Below are 12935 nucleotides of genomic sequence, written 5' to 3' on the forward strand. Positions count from 1 at the left end.
TAAATGTCCTTTTATGCATAAAAGCATAAGTTGAGCAATATACTCGGATTATTTTCATACACCCTTTTGCTCCAAGCTATCATTTTATTTAATTTAACTTTTTCTCCTAATTAATAATGTAAACGAATAGAACATTATATTAATTGTTTATTAATAAATTTGATTTTTTTATTAAATTTAATTAATGATTATAGATAATATTTGAAGATTCGTTAACTAAATGAATAAATCACAAATACAATAAAAATATATTCAAGTTCAGTTTATTTATATTTAAAGGAGAAAACAAACAACGCATTTAAAAAATAATTCATGAATAGATTTAATGTCTATTCGTTTATATATATTTGTTAAGTATCGATAAAGCAGGGACTAAAATGGACCTTTAAAGGTCCAATCCAATGATAAGGTGGTAGCACAGTGAAAATGCTTTCTACGTGCCACACCCATGTGGTTCGAATAGATGCTAGACCCGAATGGGTGCCTAGTGTGGTTGGAGTCCCAACTGCATCACATTAATGACAATTCGACGTCCAAACGGACCCAAGGAAAGGTCAGTAGATAAAACGCTAAATACATAAAATGTTTAATAAATACAACTAAGGTTACATATTAGATAATGGTATTCTAAAGCAAGAAGTATAGAAATAATGTAAACTAGCATCGTAGTCGTGCAGGTTCAAATATTTTATTTATGTAGGAATAGCCGCCCCAAATGGGTGGACTTTGAAAATCTACATATTATAGTTATAATAGAAACTGCCTATGGCAGTTAAGAGTTTGATTTTCGAGCCAAACTAAAATCAAAACCGACTCGTCCTTTTTCCTAAGTCATAGCATTCAGCCATAAAAAAAAAAATAAAAATGGCATTCAACCATCTTGAAATAAGACAAGAATGGAAGTATTTTCTTTTCTAATATGTCATCATGGAATTTGATCATGATTAAAAGAATGAATATGTTCATTCAAATCAAGTATGAGATGAGTCTCATTTATGTAGGATCATGTGATCAGTTATATGAGATCATGAAAGAAAAAAAGAATGATCGGCAAAGAGAAGGAAACTTTCCAAGAAATTTCTTGCATCAGTTTTTAAAGACTTATATTGTGAATAGTGATCAATTTCTAAATTCGTGATCCTATTCCCAACTAATAAATTAAGTCAACATCGTTTCCAGAACACTTTCGCAACAAAGTCTTCACTATGCTTTTGCAAATCAAATAAGTCTTGTACTTTATTTATGATATATGATCTTATCATATATTATTACATTATCTTTTATTGGTATTAGAGCTAGGTTAGCTTGATTCTTGGTTATTTCAATGTTTGTATTGAAAATTGAAATTATTGACATATTCTTGAGTTCTTACCAAAATATGTTTAAAAATCTATGAAAGTATTACACAAAAGTGTGTAATTTGTAGTAGAAAGTTGTTGTGAATGTTTTGGAACATATAAAATGCAAGTTGCCATTATTGTTTGAAATATTTGGATCGAATTTTCAGCTTTTAGGATTTTAGCAATTGAATGCTCAACATGGCATCTGAATACCCTAAGCAAATTTTTAAAAATTAACTTATTTTCTAAAACAAATAAAGAGCATTCAAATGCTCCTCAAGGCATTCGAATACCCCACATTTTTTTTTTGAAAACCAAAGTAAACATTCAAATGCCCCTATATTTTTTTAAAAATATAATTCAATTTTTTTAAAAAAATTTTAAATTATTTTGTCTTTGTTTAACTTTGAATTGTCAGATCACACAAAAATAATTGAGATAAGTTTTAATCAATTTTTTTACTTGTGTTGACTCATGGATTCATGAATTTTTCTCGTATTTTGTTATAAAAAATTTATAATTATTTTTGTTAAAACTCCTATTGTTATAAGGACAGGAAAAATTGCAAAAAGCCATAAGGCTACTAATTGAATTAGCATAATACCAAATGGATCCAAATAATGATGATATTATGTGTCATATCATTAAAGATTAATAACAAAATTAAAGAGCTAATTTTGTGAGGTAGCATACATGTAAGGAAAATATAAACATATATGTGATGCTGAATAGATACACTCTTTAAATTTAGACCAAAGAATCTTTTCAAAGATTTTTGGATATTTAACAAGAGGAAATGTCCTAATGTTACAACTTTAATAAAAAAATTTTGTGATTTTGTGAGAAAGAGGCAAAAAGCAATGCGACTTTCTTTATCAGCCCAAGTCTCCATAGTTGCACACATGAAATTCTTGGATCTCCATGATGACTAACGAAAATGTAGAACTATCATAGAAATTTAAGGATTCTATCCTAGTCATTAGACAAGTGATACATATTAACTGAAAACATAGTTTAATAAACAATGTGTATGTTTAATGATGGAACTTATTTATGTGTTCAATATGTACATGTTATATGATAGTTGTTTATGTGAATTTCAATCAATGTATGTTATTGATTGAAGATAACCTTATGATTAATGAGAGTTCAAAGGTATAATTAATGAATTACTTTAGAATGATAAATTTTGCACAAGAAAATAGAATATGTGATAATCAAACATATTAAAAATGAAATTTAATTGCAAACATAATGACTTTTTTGTTTTATTTTTTTGTGAATGATTATCATTATTTTATTTGTGACACTGTGATAAAATAGATGTATGTAATACTAAGCATTAATTAGTGAATGAGTTTTTTTATATTGAATTATTCTTTGAATATGGCTTTTATTTAAGTATATTATTATTAAATAAAGATGATTATAGAATCTAGAATATGAAAATCTAATATGTGTTAGAATAAAAAGAGGTTCTTGAAACTCTAAACATGATCCTATTGGAGCTTCAATATAAGAATACGTCTTAACATAGAAAAGACCAAAGGCTTGTAAAACTTAGATAGAGAAACTTCACTGCTCATATTACATTGTTAATTAGTATGGAGAATGATATCATGTATAAGTTTAGGTAGCATGATATTGCTAAAAATGTTATGGAGTGCCTTGATAACATAGTTTGTCTGATTACACTCTAACAGATAAAAAAAAAGGTTCAAGCTATAATTCGATCTTTGTCATATAATTGAAAGTACATTAAGGTGCACCTGACTCATAATAAGAGTATAAAGACTCTTAATGATGCTTATCATCATATCAATTAAAGGAAGATCATATAAGAAGCATCTGATCCTAATGTTGATATGTATACTGCATATTCATGTTCAAAGAAAGCTACAAGCTTTAATGCATGCCATATGGTGGGAAAATGAGAAAGCTCCTAAAAGACCAAAGAATGGTTAAAATGGCAAAGAGAATGATCCTAAGGCTTAGTCTAAAAAGAACAAAGTTAAAGTTAAGTGCATTAACTGTGGTAAAGAAAGTAAATTTACTTATGAATTAAATGAGATAAAGAAGAATCAAAGGCCACAAACCATGTAGCATTTGACATTAGCAAAAGTTTTTTATGTAAGAAGCAATCAAATGATTGAAGTAAAGGGTGTTGACATTTGCAAGTTAAGTTTGTATGGAGGAAAAAACTCATATCCAACATAATATCTTGTTTGCTTTTGATATTTGATAGAATTTAGTTTTTGTCATTGTTCTTCTTTGTCCAGGATTTATTATGAATTTTAATAACATTGATATGAATTTATTTTCGAAAACAAATCGTTATGGATCTAGATGTTTATTAAATAGTTTTGTGATGCCAATACCAATATGAATGTTTGACATATTAGACTTGGTCATATGGGTCAAAAAAGAATGAATAATTAGCAAAAGAAGATTACACAGCCCTATATGATAAGTTTAATCACCATTATGTGTAAACTGTCTAACAAAGAAACTGACAAGAAAACTATTACAATTGATACATTCTAATATCTGTGTTTTAATGTATATAAAGGCATGCAATAGAGATCAATATATCATCACATTTATTAATGATAACACATGTTTTAATTTTATTTGTTTCATTTTTCACAAATTTAAAGCTTTAAAGTGTCTTACAAAGTTACTTAGTGAAAAATCAATTAGATAAAAATGTTAAGGCGTTGAGAACTGATAATGGATATGAGTACTCGTTTGATTAGTTCAGACAGTTATATAATAAAAATGGTATTAATAAATAATTAACCATTCCAATGACAAAAAGGTATTGTAAAGAGAAGAAATAAGACTTTTTTGAAAATAGTTAAGTCAATATTGGTCCAAGTGAGTTTGCAAATCATTTTTAGAGTGAAGTATTGTTATCAATTATCTATATTTTCAATTGAGTAACTTTCAAGTCAATTATAACTACTCTTTATGAATCGTGGGTTAGTAGAAAACCTAATCTCAATAACCTAAGAACTTTAGGTTGTACTACTTATGTTTTTTAGTTCACCCATTAACATGGTAAGTTAGGTCCATAATGCAAAAAAAGTATATTTGTAAGATATTTTAAACATTTCAAAAAGATATGTGTTCATAAGTAAACAATCGAGTGGGAATATAATTAAATTTTAAATTTCAAAATGCCAATTTTTTTAAATATAAATTTCTTAAATAAGGGTGAGATGAGTTAGAAAATGTCTCTATATGAGATTGAAAATACAAATAATTTGGTAAGTTACAAATCAATTAATGCATTTTCTTGATTTATAACCAACAATATCTCATCCAAGTGGGAGCATGACTAAAATTGATGTATTTGTTGAATTTGTTTTACAAGAATCATAAGTCAAGTAAAAGAAAAGTGGATGAAAGCAATGGAAAAAGAAAGATAGAGTCTAAAGATCAAACAATGTATAGGAATTGATTGATATATCCAAATGATGCAATTCTAGCCATTGTAACATGTTTAGATTTGGAATTACATCGAATTAATGTGACAAGTGCTTTTCTAAACGGAGAACTGGAAGACAAAATCTATATGGAATGACTTATAGATTTCATTGATAGAGGTCAATAGTATAAAAGTGTGTAGATGATTAAGATCATTTTATGGTTTTCAAGAATTTTCTACGTAATGGTACATTTGAATTCATCAAGTGATAATTTCATATAATTTTATTGTGATTAATGAAGATCGCTATGTGTATGTGTAGACACCCAATTTTGTTTAAGGTCTTTTCAATATTATTAAGCTTTAAGTTTTAATTTGATATTAGACTTTTAATTATACCATTGATTTTAATTCCATATAAAAAGGCCTAAAAGTGTTTTTATTTTTATGTATGTCCTGTTATTTGGTAAAAAAAATAATAAAAATAAAATTTGAGTTTTTGATTTTATTTAGACTTGAAATTTAAAGGTTGAGTTTGATTTTGGTAACCCTTGGGAATCAAGTTTCTATAAAAAGGAAAAGACATTTTGGTAGGATCTTGATAAATTCAACTGGTATTAAAATTTTTCAAATTGAAAAAGGATTCAACTTATATAAAAAGCCCAATTCCAAGTCACTAATCACCAATAATCAAAGAATTAACAAGCAAAAGAAAAAAGCAACATAATCAACAATCATCAAGCAACACAAAATTTTGAATTTTGAAGAAGAAGTTCTTAGTCAAAGGGAGAGAAGAATCACCAAGTAAAAAAAGATAGAGCTATACACATAATATTAAAGCAAATAGAGTCAAGTAAAATTTTTCTTAGCAGTAAGTTTTATTTCAAGTTGGTCCAAAAGCATTGATTGGATACACTTTCTTTTATGGTGTTATATTTATTTGTTGTTTAATGTGGTTTCGGATAATATTTGTGATAATAATTTTTTTATGACATAATTTTGTTTTGTTATTTTTTTTACTTGTTTATTTCTATATTTATTTATTAATTAGTTATTTTTATAGGTTTTATTATTTTTCTTTTTAATTTATTTAATTGATGTAAATAAAAATTAAATTTTATTTTTTTAAAAAGTGTAAATATATTTTTTATGATTAGAAACTTGTAAATATGCTTGTATCATTCTTTGTAATTAATATTTTATAAATAAATAGAAGGAATTGGAATTGAATTTTCATAAGATATTTAATAGATCTGATGATAAAAGCTTTTCAAGTAAACAACGAGTTTATCTTGAATACTCTTAAGGTTAGAAAAAAATATTTTTGGTAAAAACCAAAGGACTTTTTTCCAATATTTAAATATTGAAATTAATAAAAATCCATCTTTAATTAAGGTTTAAACAAGATAATATGTGACTAATTTGGTACCAAGTTTGGGCATTATAGGGGTGCTAAAACCTTTCTTACAAATAATCGACTCTCAAATTTAGTTCTGTTAATGTAGACCAAAACCTATTCTTTTTAGGAACCCTTAGTTTAGCTTAGGACAACCTTAAAAAGAATAGATTCACATAGGTAGCCAATCACATGTAGATAACAAAGATTGGTGACAACTCTATATTTTTTTGTCTAATAGGTAGGTTTTTAGATTTAAATGTTATGACAGTATATCAAAAGAGTTATAGACGAGCTTGTGATCTTCTGACTATATGTGAATGACATACTGTTGGCTAGAAATGATAAAGAGCATTTCACTATGATGAAAATTGGTTATATATCCTTAAATTTAAAATGAATGACACGTGCGAAACAACTTACATACTTAATTTAAAATTCAAGAGAGATCATTTCAAGAAATTATTTTCTTTTATAACAATAATATATTAAGAAAATTCTTAAACAATTTAGTGTGCAAAATTGCAAGCTAATTGATACTCCTATGGTAAAAGGTGAAGGCTAGAGCCAACTAATATATCTTAGGACTCCATAAAGTAAAGGAACAAATGATAATTGTTCTTTTCTTTAGTGTTATCAGAAGCCTTATGTATGCTATAATGCATACAATGCCAAACATCTGTCATGTCGTGAGTATGGTAAGCAAGTATCAATCCAATCTAGGTCAATACTATTAGAAAACCATAAAAAAGATATTAAGGTATCATAAAGGCACTGTGGATTATTTATTATGTTATCAAGAAAGGAGAGTGCATGTAATTGGCTATATGGACACCAATTAGAGATAAGATTTAAATGAAAGAAAAATCTATCTTTGCTATGTTTCTTATTAAATATTGGGCTATATCTTAGATCAGTAAAAAAAAGACTTGATAGTATTATCTATAATGACAGCTGAATTTATAGCATTTTCAACGGTAGTGCAAGAGCTTGTTTGGCTTATGAGATTTTTAAATCATTTAGGAATTAAGAAAGATGAGTCTAAGTAACATTAGGATATATTTGTGAACATGATTGCTAGTTGACTATTGCAATTCACTAATGTTAATTCCCAAATGCTACAAATTCAGCTGAGATTTGTGATCGAAAGTAAATAATCCCAAAGCTTACTTTATTTATCTTAATTTGTTAGGTGGAAATCTATTGATTATGATAAATTAAGTAGAGTTATGGACTCAAGTTAGATACTAAGAGCATTTGAACTATCACCAATACAATATTGATATCTAATGATAAAGACATAAGCTTCTTGAAAAAAAAAAAGTAATATTGTAACATGTGTTTCATACCACATGTGCATAGTTCAATCAATAATGGTCATAAAAGAACAGATCTCTGCTTCTTATTGTGTAAGACTCTTAAGATTAAAAGATCTTATATTTAGTATATTTAAAGACTTTTGACAATTTCTTAAAGTTTCAATTTAATGTTAGCCTTTTTGGATTATTGCTAATGGTCATGAATGATTTGATCTAATAAGACATACCTTTATAGCAATTAAATTAAAATTGAGAGATTTTAGAAGAAGGTAAGATCACTTTAAGGTCATATCTGATTGTATTCATAAGTTGACCAATAGTGTTTGAGACGTCAATATAATTGTGGATGCATAAGTATATCATACAATACGATAAAAAAAAGATTGTAAGAACTTAAAATGGGACTAAATGGATTTAGGATGCCACCGACTTACTCTACTTGTATTTAAAAGCTATTATACATACATAATAGTTATATAAGTGACTAGATGTGATTTTGAACTGCTATATGCACCTGACAGTCTTATAACAACAAAGCTCTCGAAGGATACTAGTCGTATTACTTATATCCTTATATGAACCCATTACAAAGAATAGAAAAAACTTTCTTTTGATCATGAGAGTTTGCCATCTTTTTTATGCAAATGGGAGATGTTGGAATAGGTAACCCAAAATGGACAGATTTTGAAAATAACTACATATTGCGGTTATAATAAAAATTATTCATGGTACTTAAAAGTTTGATTTTTGAATCAAACTAAAACTAAGACTAACACCTTCTTTTTCCCAAGTTATGGCATTAGGCCATAGAAAAAAAAAAGATGAAATTCGACCATCATGAAATAAAACAAAATTGGAAGTCTCTTCCTCTCTCAATATTTTATCATGAAATTTGGCCATGATTAAAAGAGTGAGTATGTTCATCCAAACTAAGTATGAGATAAGTCTTATTTATATTAAATTATGTAATGAGTTACATAGAGATCAAGGGAGGAAAAGAGAAAGACCAACAAAGAGAAGGAAACTCTCTGAAAAATCTCTTTCATCAGTGTTTAAGCACTTATGTTGTAGATAGTGGTCAATTTCTAAATGCCTGATCTTGTCTCTGACTAGTGAATCAAGTTGATGTCACTTTTGCAACACTTTCACAACAACGTATTTGTTATGCTTCTGTAAATCAAGTAAGTCTTTCGCATTTTTTATGATATATGATCTTGTCCATATATTATTACATTATCCTTCAATTTATAATTAATAATGTTTATGATGAATTTAGTACATCATTAGTGAAAAATTATTGAATAATTTATAGATAATGCATGCATTTCATTCCCATATCTTATATAACAAATCAAATCTGAATCTATTCTTTCAAATTTATCTTTCCAAATAGAATTAAAAAATAAAAAAATGCAAAAAGAAAATAGAAAAAAGGGAAAATGAGTCAAATGGAGTGTCACATGAAAACCTCTACTTAAAAATGGCAATAGGTCCAATAATAATGGGTTTATACTCATCTCGATTTTGACCAGACATCAGGTTATTATTTTAATACTCAAGTTCGACACGATATATATATATATAGCTCACATTTGATCTAACTTGATCAAAAATCAATTTAATAATATAAAATTTATCAAAATATTATTTTTTAATATGAATTACATTTTAATTATATATTAATGTAGTGTTTTATTAAATTAAAGTGTTAAATAATAACTTTATTAATATAATATATATAAATCTAAAATTAAATAAATAATAAAAAAGATATTCTTATATATACCTCAGGACGAGTGTACACCCTAAACCTGCCTTCTAACCTTTTTTATTTTAAAAAATCATTATGTCTTGTCTTGAATAATTCCAATTTAAAAAATTATTCTTATTAGATCGATGGTTCAAAACTCGTTGGATCATAGATGTTTTGCCATTTGTACTTCCACTGATCTTATTTATTAAAAAAATTATCTTATTGAAAAAGGAAAAAAAAAAAAGGAATGGCTTAAAAGATAAAGAAAAAAAAGCCAAATAGGGAGGTCACATGGACACTTTTATTGTTCATTTATCTTTCCAAATGTAGATAAGAAATATTAAAATAAACAAAAAAAAATAGAAAGGTAAAAAGAAATGCCCAAGAAAAAGAAAAGAAGCCAAACAGGTTTAGTTGAGACGGGTTTATTTTCACCCAACTCTGACTTGACTTTTTAATAATTCAATACGACTCAAATTCTGACCTGACATCAAGTTATTATTTTTAAACTCAATCCTAACTTGACTTGACACACATATCTATAACTCACAATCATTCCAAATTGATCCAAAATTAATTTAAAAATTATTAATTAGTATAATATTCATAAAAATATTATTTTTAATATAAATCACATCCTAATTAAGTATAAATATAATATTTTTATTAAATTAATATATTAAATAACAATTTTATTAATATAAATTTATATAAATATAAAATTAAATAAGTAATAAAATTTAATTTTTTATATATATCGAGGTGAGGTGAAATACTCGAAACCCTCATCCAAGTTAAATCGATTAAAAAAGAAAAATCTCAACCTAATCTTAAATTTTTTTAAAACAATGCACATATTGGATCGAGGTAAATTGAAGTACATCATATACCAATTGTTTTGTCATTTTACCTCTATTGATTTTTTTTTTTATAAAATTTATCTAATTAAGAAAATCAAAACCTAAAAGCAAAATAAAAGAAATGGTAAAAAAAAAAAAAGAAAAGAAACCGGAATTGGGATGTCACATAGATTATTTAAATTAAAATACTAAATAATAATTTTATTAATATAATACATATTAAATATAAAATTAAATAAATAATAAAACATATATTTATATATACCTAACAAGACAAAACTTCTTACACTCGTATCTGATTTGACCTTGATTTTTGAAAAAAAAAAATTGATAAAATCTCAAATTAAAAAATGCACCAATAGGATCCAAACGAATCTAAACCATCTAATACAGTGTTGTTTTGTCATATATACCTATATTAACATTTATCTTGAAAATTTTATTTATAAATTTCATTTCATACAAATCTAATTAAAAAAAAAAAGTGAAAGGCAAAAAAACAAAATAAGTCGTTGAGTTTTTTAAAAGAATGATTTAATTTATTAAAAAAAAAAGGATGAAAAAACTAAAAAAAAAAAGGAAAAGAGACGAAAAGTATAAAAATTAAAAAAGAAAAAAATTTAAGTTGACACGTGATATTAGTAAAAATAATTTTTTAAAAATATTTATATCTTGGATTTAAAAGAAACTAAAAATTAAAAAAACTGAAAAAATCAAATATGGATGTGTCGACATCTCCAATAATATCTTTTTTTCTTAAAATTATTAAATTAAAAAAAGCAAAAACAATAAAAATATATATTTAATAATAATATCAAATTGGTCTATATGAAAAAAAATAATTTAAAAATATTTATTAAATATAAAAAAAATACATAAAAGTAACTATAAAAAAGATTAGAAAAAAAATAAAAAGAACGAATCTAATGCTTTACATGTGCATACCCTTAATATCAAGTAGGTTTTACAAAAAAAAAAATCTAAATCTAAAAAATATTTGTAAGATATGTAAAAAAATTATAAGAAAAAATAAACAAACAAACACGTGGCAAATTCGGGTCAACAAAAGGATCTCACAAAAAATATAAAATCTCAAAAAATTTTATTAAATTTTTTTAAAAAGAAAAAATGAAAAGTAAAAGAGGGTAAACAATAAAAGCAAAAAAAGAAAGTTTGGCATAAATAGGTCTCACATATAAAAATTAAATTATTTAAAAATATTTAATGTTTGGTGTTTTTGAAAAAAATAGTTAAATATTAAAAAAGAAAAAGAAAAAGTATGTTTACAAAAAATTAAAATCTAAAAAATATATAAAAAATTAAAAAAAAAAGAAAATTAAAATGAAAGAAAAAATAAATATGCGACACACTCTTCGCGTCAAGTGAGTCTCACAAAAAAATTAAAATTTAAAAAAATTTAATAATTAAAAAAAAGTAAAGTAAAGAAGGGTAAAATAGAAAAAATAAAAGTTTGGTATAAAGGGTACCACAAAAAAATAGAATCTTTTAAAAATTTATTTATTTATTTATTTGTAATTTTTAATGAAATTAATTAAATATTAAAAAGTAAGAAAAAAAAAAGAAATCGAAAATACAAAAATATTTATAAAATTAAAAAAAAAAAAAGAGAAATCCAAATTGCAAAAAAAAATTATAAAATTTATAAAATATATTTATAATTTTTTTTAAATCCAAAAAATTAAAAAATCTGAACAAAAATAAAAATCATGAAAAAAAAATTTGAATCGCTACATGGCAGTCCTAAGTTGAAGTAATGTGATCATACATCAGCAAGATTTATATTATGGATAAGATGCTAGTTCTAAGACAACAGAAAGCTTATATTCTTCGGTCTATTGATAGGTTCGATGGATGAGAACTTCGAATTTTTCTTGCTCAACCAACTCGAAAGTACAATAGTTATTTGTGTTGAGTTGATTATCACGAAAAATTTTCTCCAACCTTCAGAAAATGCTTTATAGCGATCAATATAAATGAAATTGACAGACCAAAATTAGTGTACTATATAAATTACTTATAATTAGTTAATGTTCTTTCAATTAAATTTAATGATTTATATATTCGATTATATAAAATATTAAAAGTTATATATTCGTGTAATATTTTACGTAAAAATTATATATTATAATTTATATAAACATCAAAATATAAAATATATTTTTTTATTTTATTAAACTTATATATTATTAAAACTTTAAATCATATTATCTTAATATTTTATTTTTATATTATATTCGTATTATATTATTATATTATTATATCTACTTTTGATCTTTCCCCACCTCGTTCTCTTATTAAAAATAAAAAAATTTAAAAATAAACCCTCTAAGTTGCATTATCTTGATTCTAGTTAATTTGAAACCATCTAAAGTATTTTTTTTCATTCTTTTAGTCACGTTCACCATGTTTCTATCAAATACTCCAAACAGCTCTTTTGCACCACTCAGAGGCGTTTGTTTTTTTTTTTTTTCTAATTTTTTTTTTTTTAGTTTTCTGAAAATAAAAATAAGAAACATGTTTGGCAACTTTTTTTTTTCAGAAAATAAATATTTAAAAATTCTTGGATCTAGTTAAGAATTTCTTGATTTAATTGTTTTAGAAAACATGTTTATGATATCATTTATAAGTGAATAGTCATACATATTAATCATATATTATATATTTTTTAATCAAAATAATCAATGAATTAATTAATTTATATATAAAAAGTATTAATTTAATATCAAATAATAATAAATTAAAAATATTTAATTTTTTACCAAGAAAACATTTTAATTATGTTTCAAAATTAACATATAATTTTATTTGAATATAAA

This window comes from Durio zibethinus, chromosome 1 (genome assembly GCF_047325235.1).
Source record: "Durio zibethinus cultivar Kanyao isolate XHJ-2024 chromosome 1, ASM4732523v1, whole genome shotgun sequence".
Taxonomy (NCBI): Eukaryota; Viridiplantae; Streptophyta; class Magnoliopsida; order Malvales; family Malvaceae; genus Durio; species Durio zibethinus.